This window comes from Stegostoma tigrinum, chromosome 13 (assembly GCF_030684315.1).
Source record: "Stegostoma tigrinum isolate sSteTig4 chromosome 13, sSteTig4.hap1, whole genome shotgun sequence".
Taxonomy (NCBI): Eukaryota; Metazoa; Chordata; class Chondrichthyes; order Orectolobiformes; family Stegostomatidae; genus Stegostoma; species Stegostoma tigrinum.
In genome coordinates, this window is record NC_081366.1 from 75,471,120 (window position 1) to 75,485,931 (window position 14,812).

General features: G+C 45.8%; 1 long non-coding RNA gene and 1 other non-coding gene across 5 annotated transcripts; both read left to right on the forward strand.

The window, feature by feature from the left end:
* Positions 1–6,955: 6,955 nt before the first annotated feature.
* Positions 6,956–14,257, forward strand: LOC125458303 (uncharacterized). 4 transcript variants are annotated; one of them, XR_007248804.2, is made up of 5 exons: positions 6,956–7,016; positions 11,061–11,128; positions 12,254–12,315; positions 13,828–13,942; positions 14,055–14,257. It is a non-coding gene; the product is annotated as an uncharacterized LOC125458303 (long non-coding RNA). The 4 variants fall into 4 exon arrangements; XR_007248805.2 differs by lacking the exon at positions 13,828–13,942; XR_009446627.1 differs by lacking the exons at positions 6,956–7,016; positions 13,828–13,942 and adding an exon at positions 7,552–7,732.
* On the forward strand, positions 10,419–10,625 carry LOC125458582 (small nucleolar RNA SNORA74). Its single transcript, XR_007248856.1, has one exon. It is a non-coding gene; the product is annotated as a small nucleolar RNA SNORA74 (small nucleolar RNA).
* Positions 14,258–14,812: the final 555 nt, after the last annotated feature.

The window sequence follows — 14,812 nt, forward strand, 5'->3', positions numbered from 1 at the left end:
TTTTATAGAGCTGCAACAAGATCTCACGACTCTTAAACTCAATCCCCCTGTTAATGAAAGCCAAAACACCATATGCTTTCTTAACAACCCTGTCCACTTGGGTGGCCATTTTAAGGGATCTATGTATCTGCACACCAAGATCCCTCTGTTCCTCCACGCTGCCAAGAATCCTATCCTTAATCCTGTACTCAGCTTTCAAATTCGACCTTCCAAAATGCATCACCTCGCATTTGTCCAGGTTGAACTCCATCTGCCACCTCTCAGCCCATCTCTGCATCCTGTCAATGTCCCGCTGCAGCCTACAACAGCCCTCTACACTGTCAACGACACCTCCGACCTTTGTGTCGTCTGCTAACTTGCTGACCCATCCTTCAATTCCCTCGTCCAAGTCATTAATAAAAATTACAAACAGTAGAGGCCCAAGGACAGAGCCCTGTGGAACTCCACTCACCACTGACTTCCAGGCAGAATATTTTCCTTCTACTACCACTCGCTGTCTTCTGTTGGCCAGCCAATTCTGTATCCAAGCAGCTAAGTTCCCCTGTATCCCATTCCTCCTGACCTTCTGAATGAGCCTACCATGGGGAACCTTATCAAATGCCTTACTGAAGTCCATATACACCACATCCACAGCTCGACCCTCATCAACTTTTCTAGTCACATCCTCAAAAAACTCGATAAGATTTGTAAGGCATGACCTACGCCTCACAAAGCCGTGTTGACTGTATAAGTTCTTCCAGGACCGCAACTTTCCCCCCACAGTGGTCGAGAACGCCCTTGACCGCGTCTCCCGTATTTCCCGCAACACATCCCTCACACCCCACCCCCGCCACAACCGCCCAAAGAGGAGCCCCCTCGTTCTCACACACCACCCCACCAACCTCCGAATACAACGCATCATCCTCCGACACTTCCGCCATCGACAATCCGACCCCACCACCCAAGACATTTTTCCATCCCCACCCCTGTCTGCTTTCCGGAGAGACCACTCTCTCCGTGACTCCCTTGTTCGCTCCACACTGCCCTCCAACCCCACCACACCCGGCACCTTCCCCTGCAACCGCAGGAAATGCTACACTTGCCCCCACACCTCCCCCCTCACCCCTATCCCAGGCCCCAAGATGACATTCCACATTAAGCAGAGGTTCACCTGCACATCTGCCAAATTGGTATACTGCATCCACTGTATCCGGTGTGGCTTCCTCTACATTGGGGAAACCAAGCGGAGGCTTGGAGACCGCTTTGCAGAACACCTCCGCTCAGTTCGCAACAAACTACTGCACCTCCCTGTCGCAAACCATTTCCACTCCCCCTCCCATTCTTTAGATGACATGTCCATCATGGGCCTCCTGCAGTGCCACAATGATGCCACCCGAAGGTTGCAGGAACAGCAACTCATATTCCGCCTGGGAACCCTGCAGCCTAATGGTATCAATGTGGACTTCACCAGTTTCAAAATCTCCCCTTCCCCAACTGCATCCCTAAACCAGCCCAGTTCGTCCCCTCCCCCCACTGCACCACACAACCAGCCCAGCTCTTCCCCTCCACCCACTGCATCCCAAAACCAGTCCAACCTGTCTCTGCCTCCCTAACCTGTTCTTCCTCTCACCCATCCCTTCCTCCCACCCCAAGCCGCACCCCCATCTACCTACTAACCTCATCCCACCTCCTTGACCTGTCCATCTTCCCTGGACTGACCTATCCCCTCCTTACCTCCCCAACTATACTCTCCTCTCCACCTATCTTCTTTTCTCTCCATCTTCGGTCCGCCTCCCCCCTCTCCCTATTTATTCCAGAACCCTCACCCCATCCCCCTCTCTGATGAAGGGTCTAGGCCCGAAACGTCAGCTTTTGTGCTCCTGAGATGCTGCTTGGCCTGCTGTGTTCATCCAGCCTCACATTTTGTTGTCTTGGATTCTCCAGCATCTGCAGTTCCCATTATCTCTGCAGAAAGATTTACACAGTTTAGGAGAGTGGTCCAGGAAATGGCTGATGAAATTCAACATGAACGAATGTGAGGTTTTGCACTTTGGAAAAAAGAATACAGGCATGGACAATTTTCTAAACGGTAAGAAAATTCATAAAGCAGAAGTACAAAGGGATCTGGGCGTGTTGGTCCAGGATTCTCTAAAGGTTAACTTGCAGGTAGAGTTCGTGATTCAGAAAGCGAATGTAATGTTGTTGTTTATCTCAAGGGGGTTGGAATATAAAAGCAGCGATGTGCTTCTGACACTTTATCAAGCTCTAGTTAGGCCCCATTTAGAATATTGTGTCCAATTTTGGGCCCCACACCTCAGGAAGGGCATACTGGCCCTGGAGCCTGTCCAGTGGAGGTTCACACGGATGATCCCTGGAATGGTAGGTTTAATATACGATGAACGGCTAAGGATCCTGGGATTGTATTCATTAGAGTTTAGAAGGTTGAGGGGAGATCAAATAGAAACATACAAGATAATACATGTCTTAGAAAGGGTGGACACTGGGAGATTGTTTCCATTAGGCGGGGAGACTGGGACCCGTGGGCACAGCCTTAGAATTAGAGGAGGGGTAAATTTAGAACAGAAATGAGGAGACATTTCTTCAGCCAGAGAGTGGTGGGCCTGTGGAATTCACTGCCACGGAGCACAGTGGGACAGTGGAGGCTGGGACATTAAATGTCTTCAAGGCAGAGATTGATAAATTCTTGATCTCACAAGGAATTAAGGGCTACAAGGGAGGAGTGCGGGTAAGTCGAGTTGAAATGCCCATCAGCCATGATTAAACGGCGGAGTGGACTCGATGGGCCGAATGGCCTTACTTTCACTCCTATATCTTATGGTCTTATGGTCACTGTCTCACTGTTGCCAAGTCCTAACTCCCTTGTGGAACCCCCTTGCTAACAGCGCTGTGGGTGTATCTACATCGCATGTCTGCATCTGTTCAAGTTATGTGAGATGGGCTTTGGAATCTCTCCTGTCGGTTTCTCCACGTTCTTATATTTCTTAGCAGCAGAAAGCACAAGGAGGTAACAAAATGTAAAAGAAAAACACACATTGAAGGCACAACATTGATGCGTTTCTCAGGGTGGAGCAGAACATCTGGGGCATCTCATATGTTTTACACCGAAGATTGCCCATTTTTGTTTGGTTCAAGCACACTTGGAATCATAGATTATTAGAATAATAGAAACCTCACAGTGTGGAGGCAGGGCCATTTGACCCACCAAGTCCACACTGACCCTCTGAAGACCCTCCTACCCAGACCTACCCCCTACCCTATCTCTGTAACAGTGCATTTGCCATGGTTAATCCATCTAACCTGCACATGTGTGGACCCTACAGGCCACTTTAGCACAGCCAATTCACCTAACCTGCGCATCTTTGGACATATACTTCACGATACTTAGCTTCTGATTTAAAGGAAAGAGAAATAAATTTTGCACTGAAGATCAGCTGTGTGGAATGGCAGACTGAGATAGGTGGTTTACATTACTCCAGGTGAGATCTTGCCAAGACCAACAGAGCCATAGGGAGTCATTGAGTCATACAGCATAGAAACAGGCTCTTCGGCTCACCATGTCTATGCTGATTGGCAAATACCAAATTACACTAATCCCATTCATCTGCACTTGGTCCATAGCCTACCATGCCCTGGCACTTTAAGTGCCCATCTAGATGCTCCTTAAATGGTGTGAGACTACCTGCGTCCATCACCCTCTCTGGCAGCACTCTCTATATTTCTAACGCCTACTGGATGAAAACGTGTTTTCTCAGATCCCCTCTAAACTATTTGTTCCTTACCTTAAACTTGTGCTCTCCAGTCTAAGACACACCTGCCATGAGGAAAAGATTCTCAATATCTACCCTGTTATTCTTGAGTATATATCCATGTGATACCCTTATCTAACAGAAAATCTGTCAATCCCCTCTTCAAAATGTCCAACTGCAACTCTGCCCAGGATTTGCAGCATTGTGAAGGAGACATTTGCAGATTTCCATCACTTAGCAAGCTTCCCAATGTAAGCCCAGGATTTTAACGTTCTGCCTATTCCTAGAGAAGGGAGAGCCATGTTGCTGAAACATTTTCTCTTGTACTCATCAGGACACATGCAAGAATGCCAAATCTCTAACTACCACAACAGTTCATACTACAGGAGAAATGAGTGCTATGCGGCAACTTCCCAGTTTGCACGTCCTTATGAAGAATAAAATGATATTTAACACCAGCCCGATGGTGTACTGTGGTTGAAAAGCTTTAGACCAAGTGCTTCCCAAATTGGGACTCGGGATCACAAGTCATGTCACACGCTGTAATTTTGGGGTCATGTGCTCAGAGGCAACAATGATGACCATGGAGCTCTACCTTAATATTACATCCGTACTGCCATTCTAAATGGGTAGATGGAAATGTTCAAGCCTCAATCTGATGTCACACCAGGAAAAGGTTTGGGAAGCATTGCCTTTGATAGCGATGTTGCCCCAGTCTGCCTTTGCAGCAGCTGTAAAGCTTTCTGTATCTCTCAACAAGTGATCATGGGCCCCAGGGTATTAATCCAAGGTGATTTTAGTGGTTCTTCTCCACATCCAGCTCACCAGGTCAACATGACATGTAACCACCTAGTTCCTCATCTTTTCACTATCACTGTCTCCCTCCAAAACACTTCATCTAGGCCCAAATCTTCAGAACTAGGTCTGAATCTCAATTTTCAACGGTTATCCACTCACCTTTCCCAGAAATTTCATGGATTCCCTACAGTGCAGAAAGAGGCCATTTGGTGTATCAAGCCTGCGCAGACCCTCAGATTTATTCAAACACACCCTTTCGATTCCCACAGCCAATCCACCGAGCCTGCACATCTTCGGACTGTGGAGGAAATGCACACAGTCACAGGGAGAACACGTTAACTCCACTCATAGAGTCATCCGAGGCCAGAATCTAACCCAGGTCCCTAGCACTGTGAGGCAGCAGTGCTAACCCCTGAGCCACAATGTCACCCTGGATTTCTGGATAAACTTCCAGAACAGTACAGTCCAATCCAAACAGTAGAATTCACACAGGGAATAAACTGGATTAGCACTGAGCACACCCTTCTTTTGTCGCAATTCCCACATTATTCCAGGGTTTGATGTCCTCAAGCCACATACACAACATAATCAGTGAAAGGATAGGGGGATGGAGGGAGGCTCATAAGGTAGCAGGCGAGTGAGAAGCATCTTATCTGATGTTGAGTCACCAACCACTGGCAATGTGTAGTTGAGGTAGGTTTCGTTTGTCACCAAGACAGCTTTAACAAGAAAAGGTGCTTATATTAACCAACATGTAGTTTATAACCTAATAACAATCATGTACAAGCAAAGTTAGACAATAGGTGATGTGTGGAAAGAGGTCTTCACCCTAGCCCAGGTTGTTCTGCCCTGACACCCAACTGTCAGTGTAACATCTTCAGACTGGGTTGGAGCAACATACAGTCTCCAACAAAACCATTATCTTAGGCAGCAAGGTATCCAACTGGGTGGAATTGGAGCAGGTGGGTTAGAATAAAATAAAAACAGAAAGCACTGCAGAAACTCATCAGGTCTGGCAGCACGTGCGGAGACAGAAATAGAAGACCAACGTTTCAAGCCCAGTTGACTCTTCCCAGTTTTCAAGCCCCGGGTAATTGCCCACAGGAGGCTTCTGCAGAATGAACTGCACTGGGACTTCTGCATAGTCCTGGCACTCAGCTCCATTCTACACTGTTACAATGACCACCTTCTCATTGGCAGTGCTGCTGTCACTTGCTACCCTCGCAACAAAGTTTGACTCCCTCAGTTTCTTAAAGGAAGCATTTCAGACTGATGTGGGCTGCGATTAAATGGGGGTGGGGTAGCTTTAGGTAGCTTCTAGACTGGAGGCTCCTGTACAGGTACTTCCTGTTAGGAACATGTTTTGGAATCCACAAATGCAGCAGAAGGGAGAATCAGCAATAAGACTACCTCTCATTTTTTCAGGAGTTGTTAAGCTGTCTTCCATCATTTAAATGTCCAGCGGCACAGCCAGACCCTTATCTGCTGAAGAGGCTAAGTATGGGGTTAAGGTGAGAGATAGGCAAGGTGATCGGTGCAAATTAGGCAGGTTGAAGGTGGTTGGGCAGGCTGGGGGGGGGGGGGTAACAGATGTGTTGTGTGCAGCAATGGGAAGGGGTGGGGGAGGCCAGGGGGTCGGGATGGTTTCATAACCTTGTGGGAGGATTGTGTTGGTTATTGGGCCTCAGGGTATGTCAGGTCTGGGACATCGGGGGAGAGGGGGTGGTTTTTGAATCATCTTGGAGATAGCAAGAACTGCAGATGCTGGAGTCATAGTCAATACAGTGTGGGGGTGGAGGAGCACAGCAGGTGAGATAGCTTCAAAGGAGCTGGAAAGTCAATGTTTCGGGTCTGGACCCTTCATCAATAGACGGGTCCTGGCCTGAATTGTCAACTTGCCTGCTCCTCTGATGCTGCCTGACCTGCTGTGTTCCTCCAGCTCCACACTGTATTGACTTGGAATCATCTTGGGTTGTCTGGTCACAGAACGGGGTTCCAAAGCATGGGGTGAATAGTAAGCAAAGACGTTCAGTTTAATAGATGGTAGACAAACAGGAGGCTGGAAGAACACAGCAAGCCAGGCAGCATCTGGTCAGGCTAATAGTTACCCAGGAGTTTAGACTGGGCTTTTAAAATTAAGTTTTCCTGTGTAACTATTAGCGTAGCTGCATCTGAACCCTGCAACTTTAATGAATTATTTTGATTCCAGACACAGGAATCCAGCCGAATCTTCCCAGGTAGTTCCCACAGAATACCTTGGGTCTGCCACTCTTACCAGCCTGTCTTACACCAGACAGAGACTGGCACTGGCCTTGTGCCTTTATCAAAGATGGCGCGCCGCGGGGGCGAATCATTACCGTCAAGTCAACGCATGCGCTTACTCTTCTTCTGACTCTCGCGACAATTGTGTGGGATCTTTGCGGAAGGCCGGAGGCGCGAACGGAGTCCATTTTGCTGTGGCCGCTTCTGCAGGTAAGGTTTGTCGGGTGGGTGACCGAATGTAATCCGGTGTCATCCTGGAAGGGAGAGGCTTTTTTGCTTCTCTGTTATTTCAGGGTGATGGAACAGAGTGTGAGGAGTTGACTGGGACCTATATGGAGAGATGGATGGGGTTTTATTTTATATCAGTGATAATGGGAACTGCAGATGCTGGAGAATCCAAGATGTGAGGCTGGATGAACACAGCAGGCCAAGCAGCATCTCAGGAGCACAAAAGCTCCAAGATAATAAAATGTGAGGCTCCTGAGATGGTGCTGGACCTGCTGTGTTCATCCAGCCTCACATTTTATTATGTGGTGTTTTATTTTGTTTATTTTCTGGCGGGGCGGGGGGAATAGAAATGGCTGCTGCTTCTAGGAGAAGCTAACTGCACAATTGTGTTATCCTCGGTCGCAGTCCTGTCGGATTTACGGGGTCAAGTTTCTGAAGTGCAGCAAATTAATGGGTGTTTAACACTTAATTGTAATCTCAAGCTTTTGGGAGAAGACTCCCGTGTGTTCTGATGCAGAACATGCTTGTGTCCCAGTGGTAATAAAATGTGAGGCTGGATGAACACAGCAGGCCAAGCAGCATCTCAGGAGCACAAAAGCTGACGTTTCGGGCCTAGACCCTTCATCATTATCTCTGTGTCCCAGTGGTAATGTCTCTACCTCTGGGTCAGAAGGACTGGATTCAAGCCCCACCTGTAGGTATGTATTAGATGCACATATGTAGGTTGATTTTTTAAAAAAAATATATATATTTTTGGCCCTATCTCCAGCTGTCTTCCTTTCCTGACTTGAATTGTCCTGAGTCCTGGGCTTGGTTTGAAAATTATATCTGGATCACCTTGTCTTGTGTGTTTGAACTGGCTTCGCCTGCCTTTCTCTACTTTTGTTTTCAATCTGTGAGGATTCCTTATCAGAAGCCTGGTTCAAGAGCTAGTTAAATGGTGAGTTAAAGGCTTAGGGTGACAAATTTGGCACATGTGCCTTGGTAGCAGAAAATGCCTCTACCCCTATTGTAAATTTTTTTTGTGTGTCTATTCACCGATGGGATGGGCCAAGCGGTATAATTGCTGGACTATGTTAACTCAGAGACCAAGGTAATTTACTGGGGACCTGAGTTTAAATCTTGCTTTGGCAGATGGTGGAATTTGAATTCAGTAATAACCTGGAAATAAGAGTCTGGTGATGATCATAAACCTTTGCTGATAGTCCATTTCAAGCCCACCGACTCCCACAGCTACCTAGAATACACCTCCTCCCACCCACCCTCCTGCAAAAATTCCATCCCCTATTCCCAATTCCTCCGCCACATCTGCTCCCACGATGAGGCATTCCACTCGCGCACATCCCAGATGTCCAAGTTCTTCAAGGACCGCAAATTTCCCCCCACAGTGGTCGAGAACACCCTTGACCGCTTCTCCCGCATTTCCCGCAACACATCTCTCACACCCTGCCCCTGCCACCACTGCCCAAAGTGGATCCCCCTTGTTCTCACACACCACCCCACCAACCTCCAGATACGACGCATCATCCTCCGACACTTCCGCCATCTACAATCCAACCCCACCACCCAAGACATTTTTCCATCCCCACCCCTGTCTGCTTACTGGAGAGACCACCCTCTCCGTGACTCCCTTGTTCGCTCCACACTGCCCTCCAACCCCACCACACCCAGCACCTTCCCCTGCAACCACAGGAAATGCTACACTTGCCCCCACACCACCTCCCTCACCCCTATCCCAGGCCCCAAGATGACTTTGCACATTAAGCAGAGGTTCACCTGTACATCTGCCAATGTGGTATACTGCATCTACTGTACCTGGTGTGGCTCCCTCTACACTGGGGAAACCAAGCGGAGGCTTGGGGACCGCTTTGCAGAACACCTCCGCTCGGTTCGCAATAAACAACTGCACCTCCCAGTCGCAAACCATTTCCACTCCCCCTCCCATTCTTTAGATGACATGTCCATCATGAGCCTCCTGCAGTGCCACAATGATGCCACCCAAAGGAACAGCAACTCATATTCCGCTTGGGAACCCTGCAGCCCATTGGTATCAATGTGGACTTCACCAGCTTCAAAATCTCCCCTTCCCCTACTGCATCCCAAAACCAACCCGGTTTGTCCCCTCCCCCCACTGCACCACACAACCAGCCCAGCTCTTCCCCTCCACCCACTGCATCCCAAAACCAGTCCAACCTGTCTCTGCCTCCCTAACCTGTTCTTCCTCTCACCCATCCCTTCCTCCCACCCCAAGCCACACCTCCATCTCCTATCTACTAACCTCATCCGACCTCCTTGACCTGTCCGTCTTCCCTGGACTGACCTATCCCCTCCCTACCTCCCCACCTATACTCTCCACTCCACCTATCATCTTTTCTCTACATCTTCGGTCCGCCTCCCCCTCTCTCCCTATTTATTCCAGAACCCTCACCCCATCCCCCTCTCTGAAGGGTCTAGGCCCGAAACGTCGTTTAGATTCAAAATATTAGCTTGCTCTCTATGGATGCTGGTTGACCAGTACAAATTCCAGCATCTGCAGTAATTTGCACCTACAGCAGTGTGGTTGACTCTTAACAGCTCTCTGGGCAGTTAGGGATGGTTGATAAATGCTGGCCTAGCCACTGATGCCCACATCTGTAGATGGATGGATGAAAAAAATCTGTGTGTGTCATAAATTTGTTGGCCTTCCCTAATTGTCCAGAGTGCAGTTAAGAGTCAACCATATTGCCGTGGGCCTGGAGTCACACGTAAGCCACTTTCTTTCCCTAAAGGACATTGGTGAGCCAGATGACAGTCAGCAATGGTTTTGTCATGAATAGACCTTTTAATTCTAGATTCTTTTTATTGAATTGAAATTTGACAATCTGCTGCAGAGGGATTTGATACACCTTATAAAAACCAAAAAAACTGTGGGTGCCATAAATCAGAAGCAAAAACAGAAATTGCTGGAAAAGCTCAGCAGGTCTGGCAGCATCTGTGGAGGGGTGGGGAAAAATCAGTTAACGTGGGATTTGAACCTGGCCCCCAGAGCATTAACTGAGGTCCTGGGTTAATAGCCAAATGATAATACCAATAGGTAGTTGCTTCCCCCGCTGAATAAAATCAGATGGTGTTAGGAGAGCAGAATCACAGGGAAGGAATGTTAGAGGGGTGTGTTGGGATTGGAAGGGAAGGGAAGGAATTTCAAATGGTTGTCAGGATTATTGGGACTTAATGTTTCTTGAAACACTTTTGATGATGTCACTTGTGGCTTCATGGGTCAGGAGTTGAAGCGGAGTTTTTAAAAAGTGCATACTGCATTTTGCAGTAGTTTAGCCTTTCCATGCCCCTATACCAATTACTGGCAACATATGCTGAATGTTTATCTATTGATCTTGTACAGTTCTCCCCAGTGGTAAGTCAGCTGTCCATGGCTATGAAGTGCCTGTGCCGGTGTTAGACTGCTGGGACATTAATGGGGCTGCCCTCTTTCCCTGACTATTAGCTGTTGCTGTTTTGGTTGTGGCTAGTACCAGGTCTGGGCAGTGCTGCGCATCCTTTGAGAGTGGTCCATTGTTCACTTGTAAGGATGGTCCTAGTCTGGTTGCATACACTTTTTTTTTAATATTACTTTGTGCTCTGAATGTGATTTGAATTGTGATGAAACAAGCAATTGGAGGTGTCAGTTCTTTCGATAATTAATTATCTCCAACTGGTAGAGATTTTCCAGGGCTAAAGTTATTTTAGAGAGTCGCGAATCTTTGCTTTGAGGGTGCACCTGGATAAAATGGAAAGGCCACGAATCCAGATCGGTTTAACATTGTTTTTTAGCAGGTTGCCATCTTTATTTTGTCCGTAATGTTACTGTAGGAGGGAAGGGAGGAGAAATGCTTATCAATTTACAGGTTGAGAGGCTGGGTCATAACAAGGGCTAACGTGGCTAGTTTATGTTTTAATGATTTGAGGTAATTGCTGGAAAAATGTAAGGATTCAGGAATGCAGTGTCTTGAGGTCCAAGCGTTGAGTGTTTGTGCTGTTTATTCTTTGCAGCTGAAAGTCTGTCGTGTTTTATTCAGCTGTGATTTGGCAAGAAGCATGTGTCCCAATTATCAGCTCAGGTGAGTTCTGATTTCCTTATTTCACTGTGTGCTGTTTGTCAGTCAGTTTTGGAAATAAGCTTGATGTTTTCTGCATGTTCAAATTGTCGTGTTAACATTCTACTTGGCTTGTAATTTATAAGAAATGAGCGCTGGATCCCAAAAGTGCTGCTTAGCTGCAGTGCGATTGTGACTGAACTTCTGAATGCTTTCCTTTTCCTGTCTGAACTATTGATTGCAGCAAAAGCGCTATTGATCTTAACCTTGGTGTTTTTGAGAGACCTGTGGATATGCTGCACCCAGTTGGATAAGTTAGGAAATGTTTCGGACAACAGCCACCTTACAGCATTTCCCAATACCTAGTTTCAGATTGTTGTGTAAAAACAATCGTTGGGTTCTGTTTTTCTTTTTAACTCACTCGTGGGGTGTGGGTTTTTATGGCCGGGCTGGTATTTATCCCTCACTCACTCCTAATTGCCCAGAGGCCAATTTGCTCAGAGTCTTTGGAATCTTGTCTTTTAGTCCCTTGCTTTTTCTTTTAATCAAGCCTTTGCAAGTTGTCAAGTGATGAGCATCAACTGTTATAGTGTAAAACATTGCTCTTTTCCCTTTAATATGTGAAAGAATATGATCAGATTATTAAAATTTTTTACAGGAGCAAAATACTGTGTGTGTTGGCAGGTGGAGAACATTGCCGGGGTGACAGCAGTCGGTGATAGTATTAGGGGAGAAGGGCGATGATACTGTTTTGAAGGTGGTGTGACTAACTGTAGAATAGTTCAATCACTGCCATTTCCTCTAACCTGTCCTTGTAGCACGGCAAGTTTATTTCCCTTATTTATACGTTGATAATTGCTTAAAGTGTGTCAGGACAGGATCACAGGTTGCTACACTGTAGTTATCATTTTGCCTTGGAGTTCCATGTGTTTGGATGAATGAGACTACCAACAATTTCTGGACTACTTTACCCCAGCTGCCATTATTGACTGTAAAAACTGTCACTGGCCTCATAATTACTTCAAGTAGAACTGATCTGGAGTTGGATTTCACATTGCAGCTCTTTTTTTAAACAAGCGTTTGCTTAATTTCAAATTTGTAATTACCTTCTAAATTGTCATTTCTAATAAGTCTGTTTCCAATCTGTAGGATGAATCATGTCTGGAAAGGTCATCTGAACCAAGATGCTTTCCAAGATGCTGTGGGCTAAGGTAAGTAGCTGTAGTTAATCATTTTGCATCTGTAGTTGTCTGCAACTTGGCCAAAATGCTTATGAATTGTCAAATGTGTTTGAATGCTGACATCAGTAAGTTTGTCCAATCTGCCAGCTGAGTTTCATAACACTGTGTCAGCACTTGATGGAAATTTGTCTGTCCCCTTCCCTTCTAGTATGTGTTGCCAAAAGTTAAGCTTTTTTTAGAAATGACTTTTATACTGACCTTAGAAATTTAAAGTTTTAGTGCTGAAGCCCTTCCTGTTACAAATTGGGTAGATCCAAAAGAAGCCACCCACCTTTAATACTACAGCGGGTGTGCATTTCCAAGAGCAGTTTCAATGCAGCATCAGATGAGCCAGATTCCTTCAGACCAATGAATTGGATGTATGATGGGTAATGTTGCCATGTCATTCTCTAAATGCAACTAGACAAGCATTGAGTGTTGATTATAGTGGTGGATCTAACCAAGTCTGTACAATCACAGCATGGGCCAATCCTCTCTGTGATAATCTAAACTTGGAATATAATAAACAGGTCTTTGGCACAGGCTGCAGTGGCTTTTATCCCACACACCCTGACTAAAAGAACTGTAACACTCAGAATTCACACTTGTATTGTTCTGAAATTTCTTCCTATAATCTGTTCCTCTGTGATTTGGCAACTGTTCTGTGGTCTTTCTGATGGCCATTGGGACACTTTTGTAGTTCAGAGATCTTGTACGAAGGCAGGCTGTTTTTCATCGAGGGCCAGCAGTAAAGTGGTTTGTTTTTTGGCTCCAGTACTGAACATATCAATGTGTTTAGTTTTGACTTGTGTGTTGGGTGGCCTTGTGTATCCACTTCGGTCAGACTTAGAGAAACATTGGGAGTGCAATATTTACACTTTGGACTGTTGCTGGGAATGAAAGATTTGAATAATGAGAGGTTGGATATACTGGGTCTTGCTCCACTGGACTGTATAGAGGTTTATTAATTAATGAGGGGGATAGATAATGTGAATAGCAGGTGTCTTTTCCCTCGGGTGGGGTATTTCAAGACTGGGGGCATTTCTTAAAGCAAGAAGAAAGGTTTAAAGGCATGAGGGGCAAAGTTTTTAGAGTGGCTTGCGTAGAATGAACTGCCAGACAGAAAGTGGTGGAGGCAGGTACAATGTTAGAAAGGCATTTAGCAAAGTACAAGAGGGAGAAGGGAAGTGTTTGGAGGGATATGGGCTGATCTTAGGCAGGTGGCACTATTTTACTTTAGGATTATAGACAGCTTGGACTAGAAGGTCTGTTTCCGCATTGTATGACTGCCTGATCACATGTAGAACAGCAACAGTGGCTTTGTGTTGGCTGCACCATTGCTGCCACCCCCATCCAGCCTCGCTGCAAGACTTGACTGTGAATGCTTTAGCATGTCTGTACTTTAATATGCTGTTGTGACAAAATGTCATGTCCAGCTGATCTTAAATATATAGTCATTCAGATGATGCTATGATAAAATTTAGTGAACTTTCCCCCCCCCAGGGAGCGCCAGGACATTAGGTCTGTTCCACTCGTTGACAAAACTCCGATCCCTACTATCATGAATTCGCAGTTCGTACATGAGGGGATTCTCCAGCCATCTCTTCCCAGTTAATAGGTAAACATTTTTGAGGTGCAAGGAGCTGTTTTAGTAGTTAATCCATTGTTCTAAATTGTTCTGGAATGCTCTGCATTTTATTTACCATAAATGTCAACTGTTTCTTTTCCAGTGCCTTGGGAATTCGGAGTCAGCAGTATGCTTGAAAGATTCAGCAGTCACCCACAGCTTGAGTGCTGTCTCAGATGAAGGATATTGTGCTGTTTGCTTGCTTTGAATAAATAACTAGAAAATGGTTGATCTCGGGTGGTAAATGCTCAAGACTGTACCATTGCCTGTATAATTGTACAAATAAAGATTTTTGAGTCATATGTAGTTCATGCATTTGTGTCCTAGACACTTGTTGGTTGAAGACAACTAAATTTGAGGTGGCACCATTTAAAAATGATATGGCTTTCAAACAACCTCCTGTTGTTCTTGTTAAAACATGCTAAACTGATCCTGTAATAAACACTGATTTTGCAGATTACAAACCTGTAAGGTTGGGAGGTCAGATCCAATCATAACATTTCTTCTGTACCCAAACTGAGACTCAATTTGCAGTATTACCACCTGGTTTGGTAACAGCATGGAGTGTTACTTGGTTGTGGATTTTTAATTCCCATTACTTTACCTTGACCCAAAGCTTTGCCTTTGCATGTGTTCAGTTGTATAGTCAACACAGAGGAGAATTTCAAAGCATCCAGCCTTTTCTGCGTTTTTAGACCTATGTAGCAAATTGAGTTCAAGCAGTGATCAAATGTCAGACTGATTACTAATATTTGCAAGAACACAACTGCAGGAAATGCCATTCCAATAAAACCGGATGTTCCATATCTTGAATCAAGAATGAGTGGAAAGTATTTTTCTGTTGGACATCTGTTCTCAAAA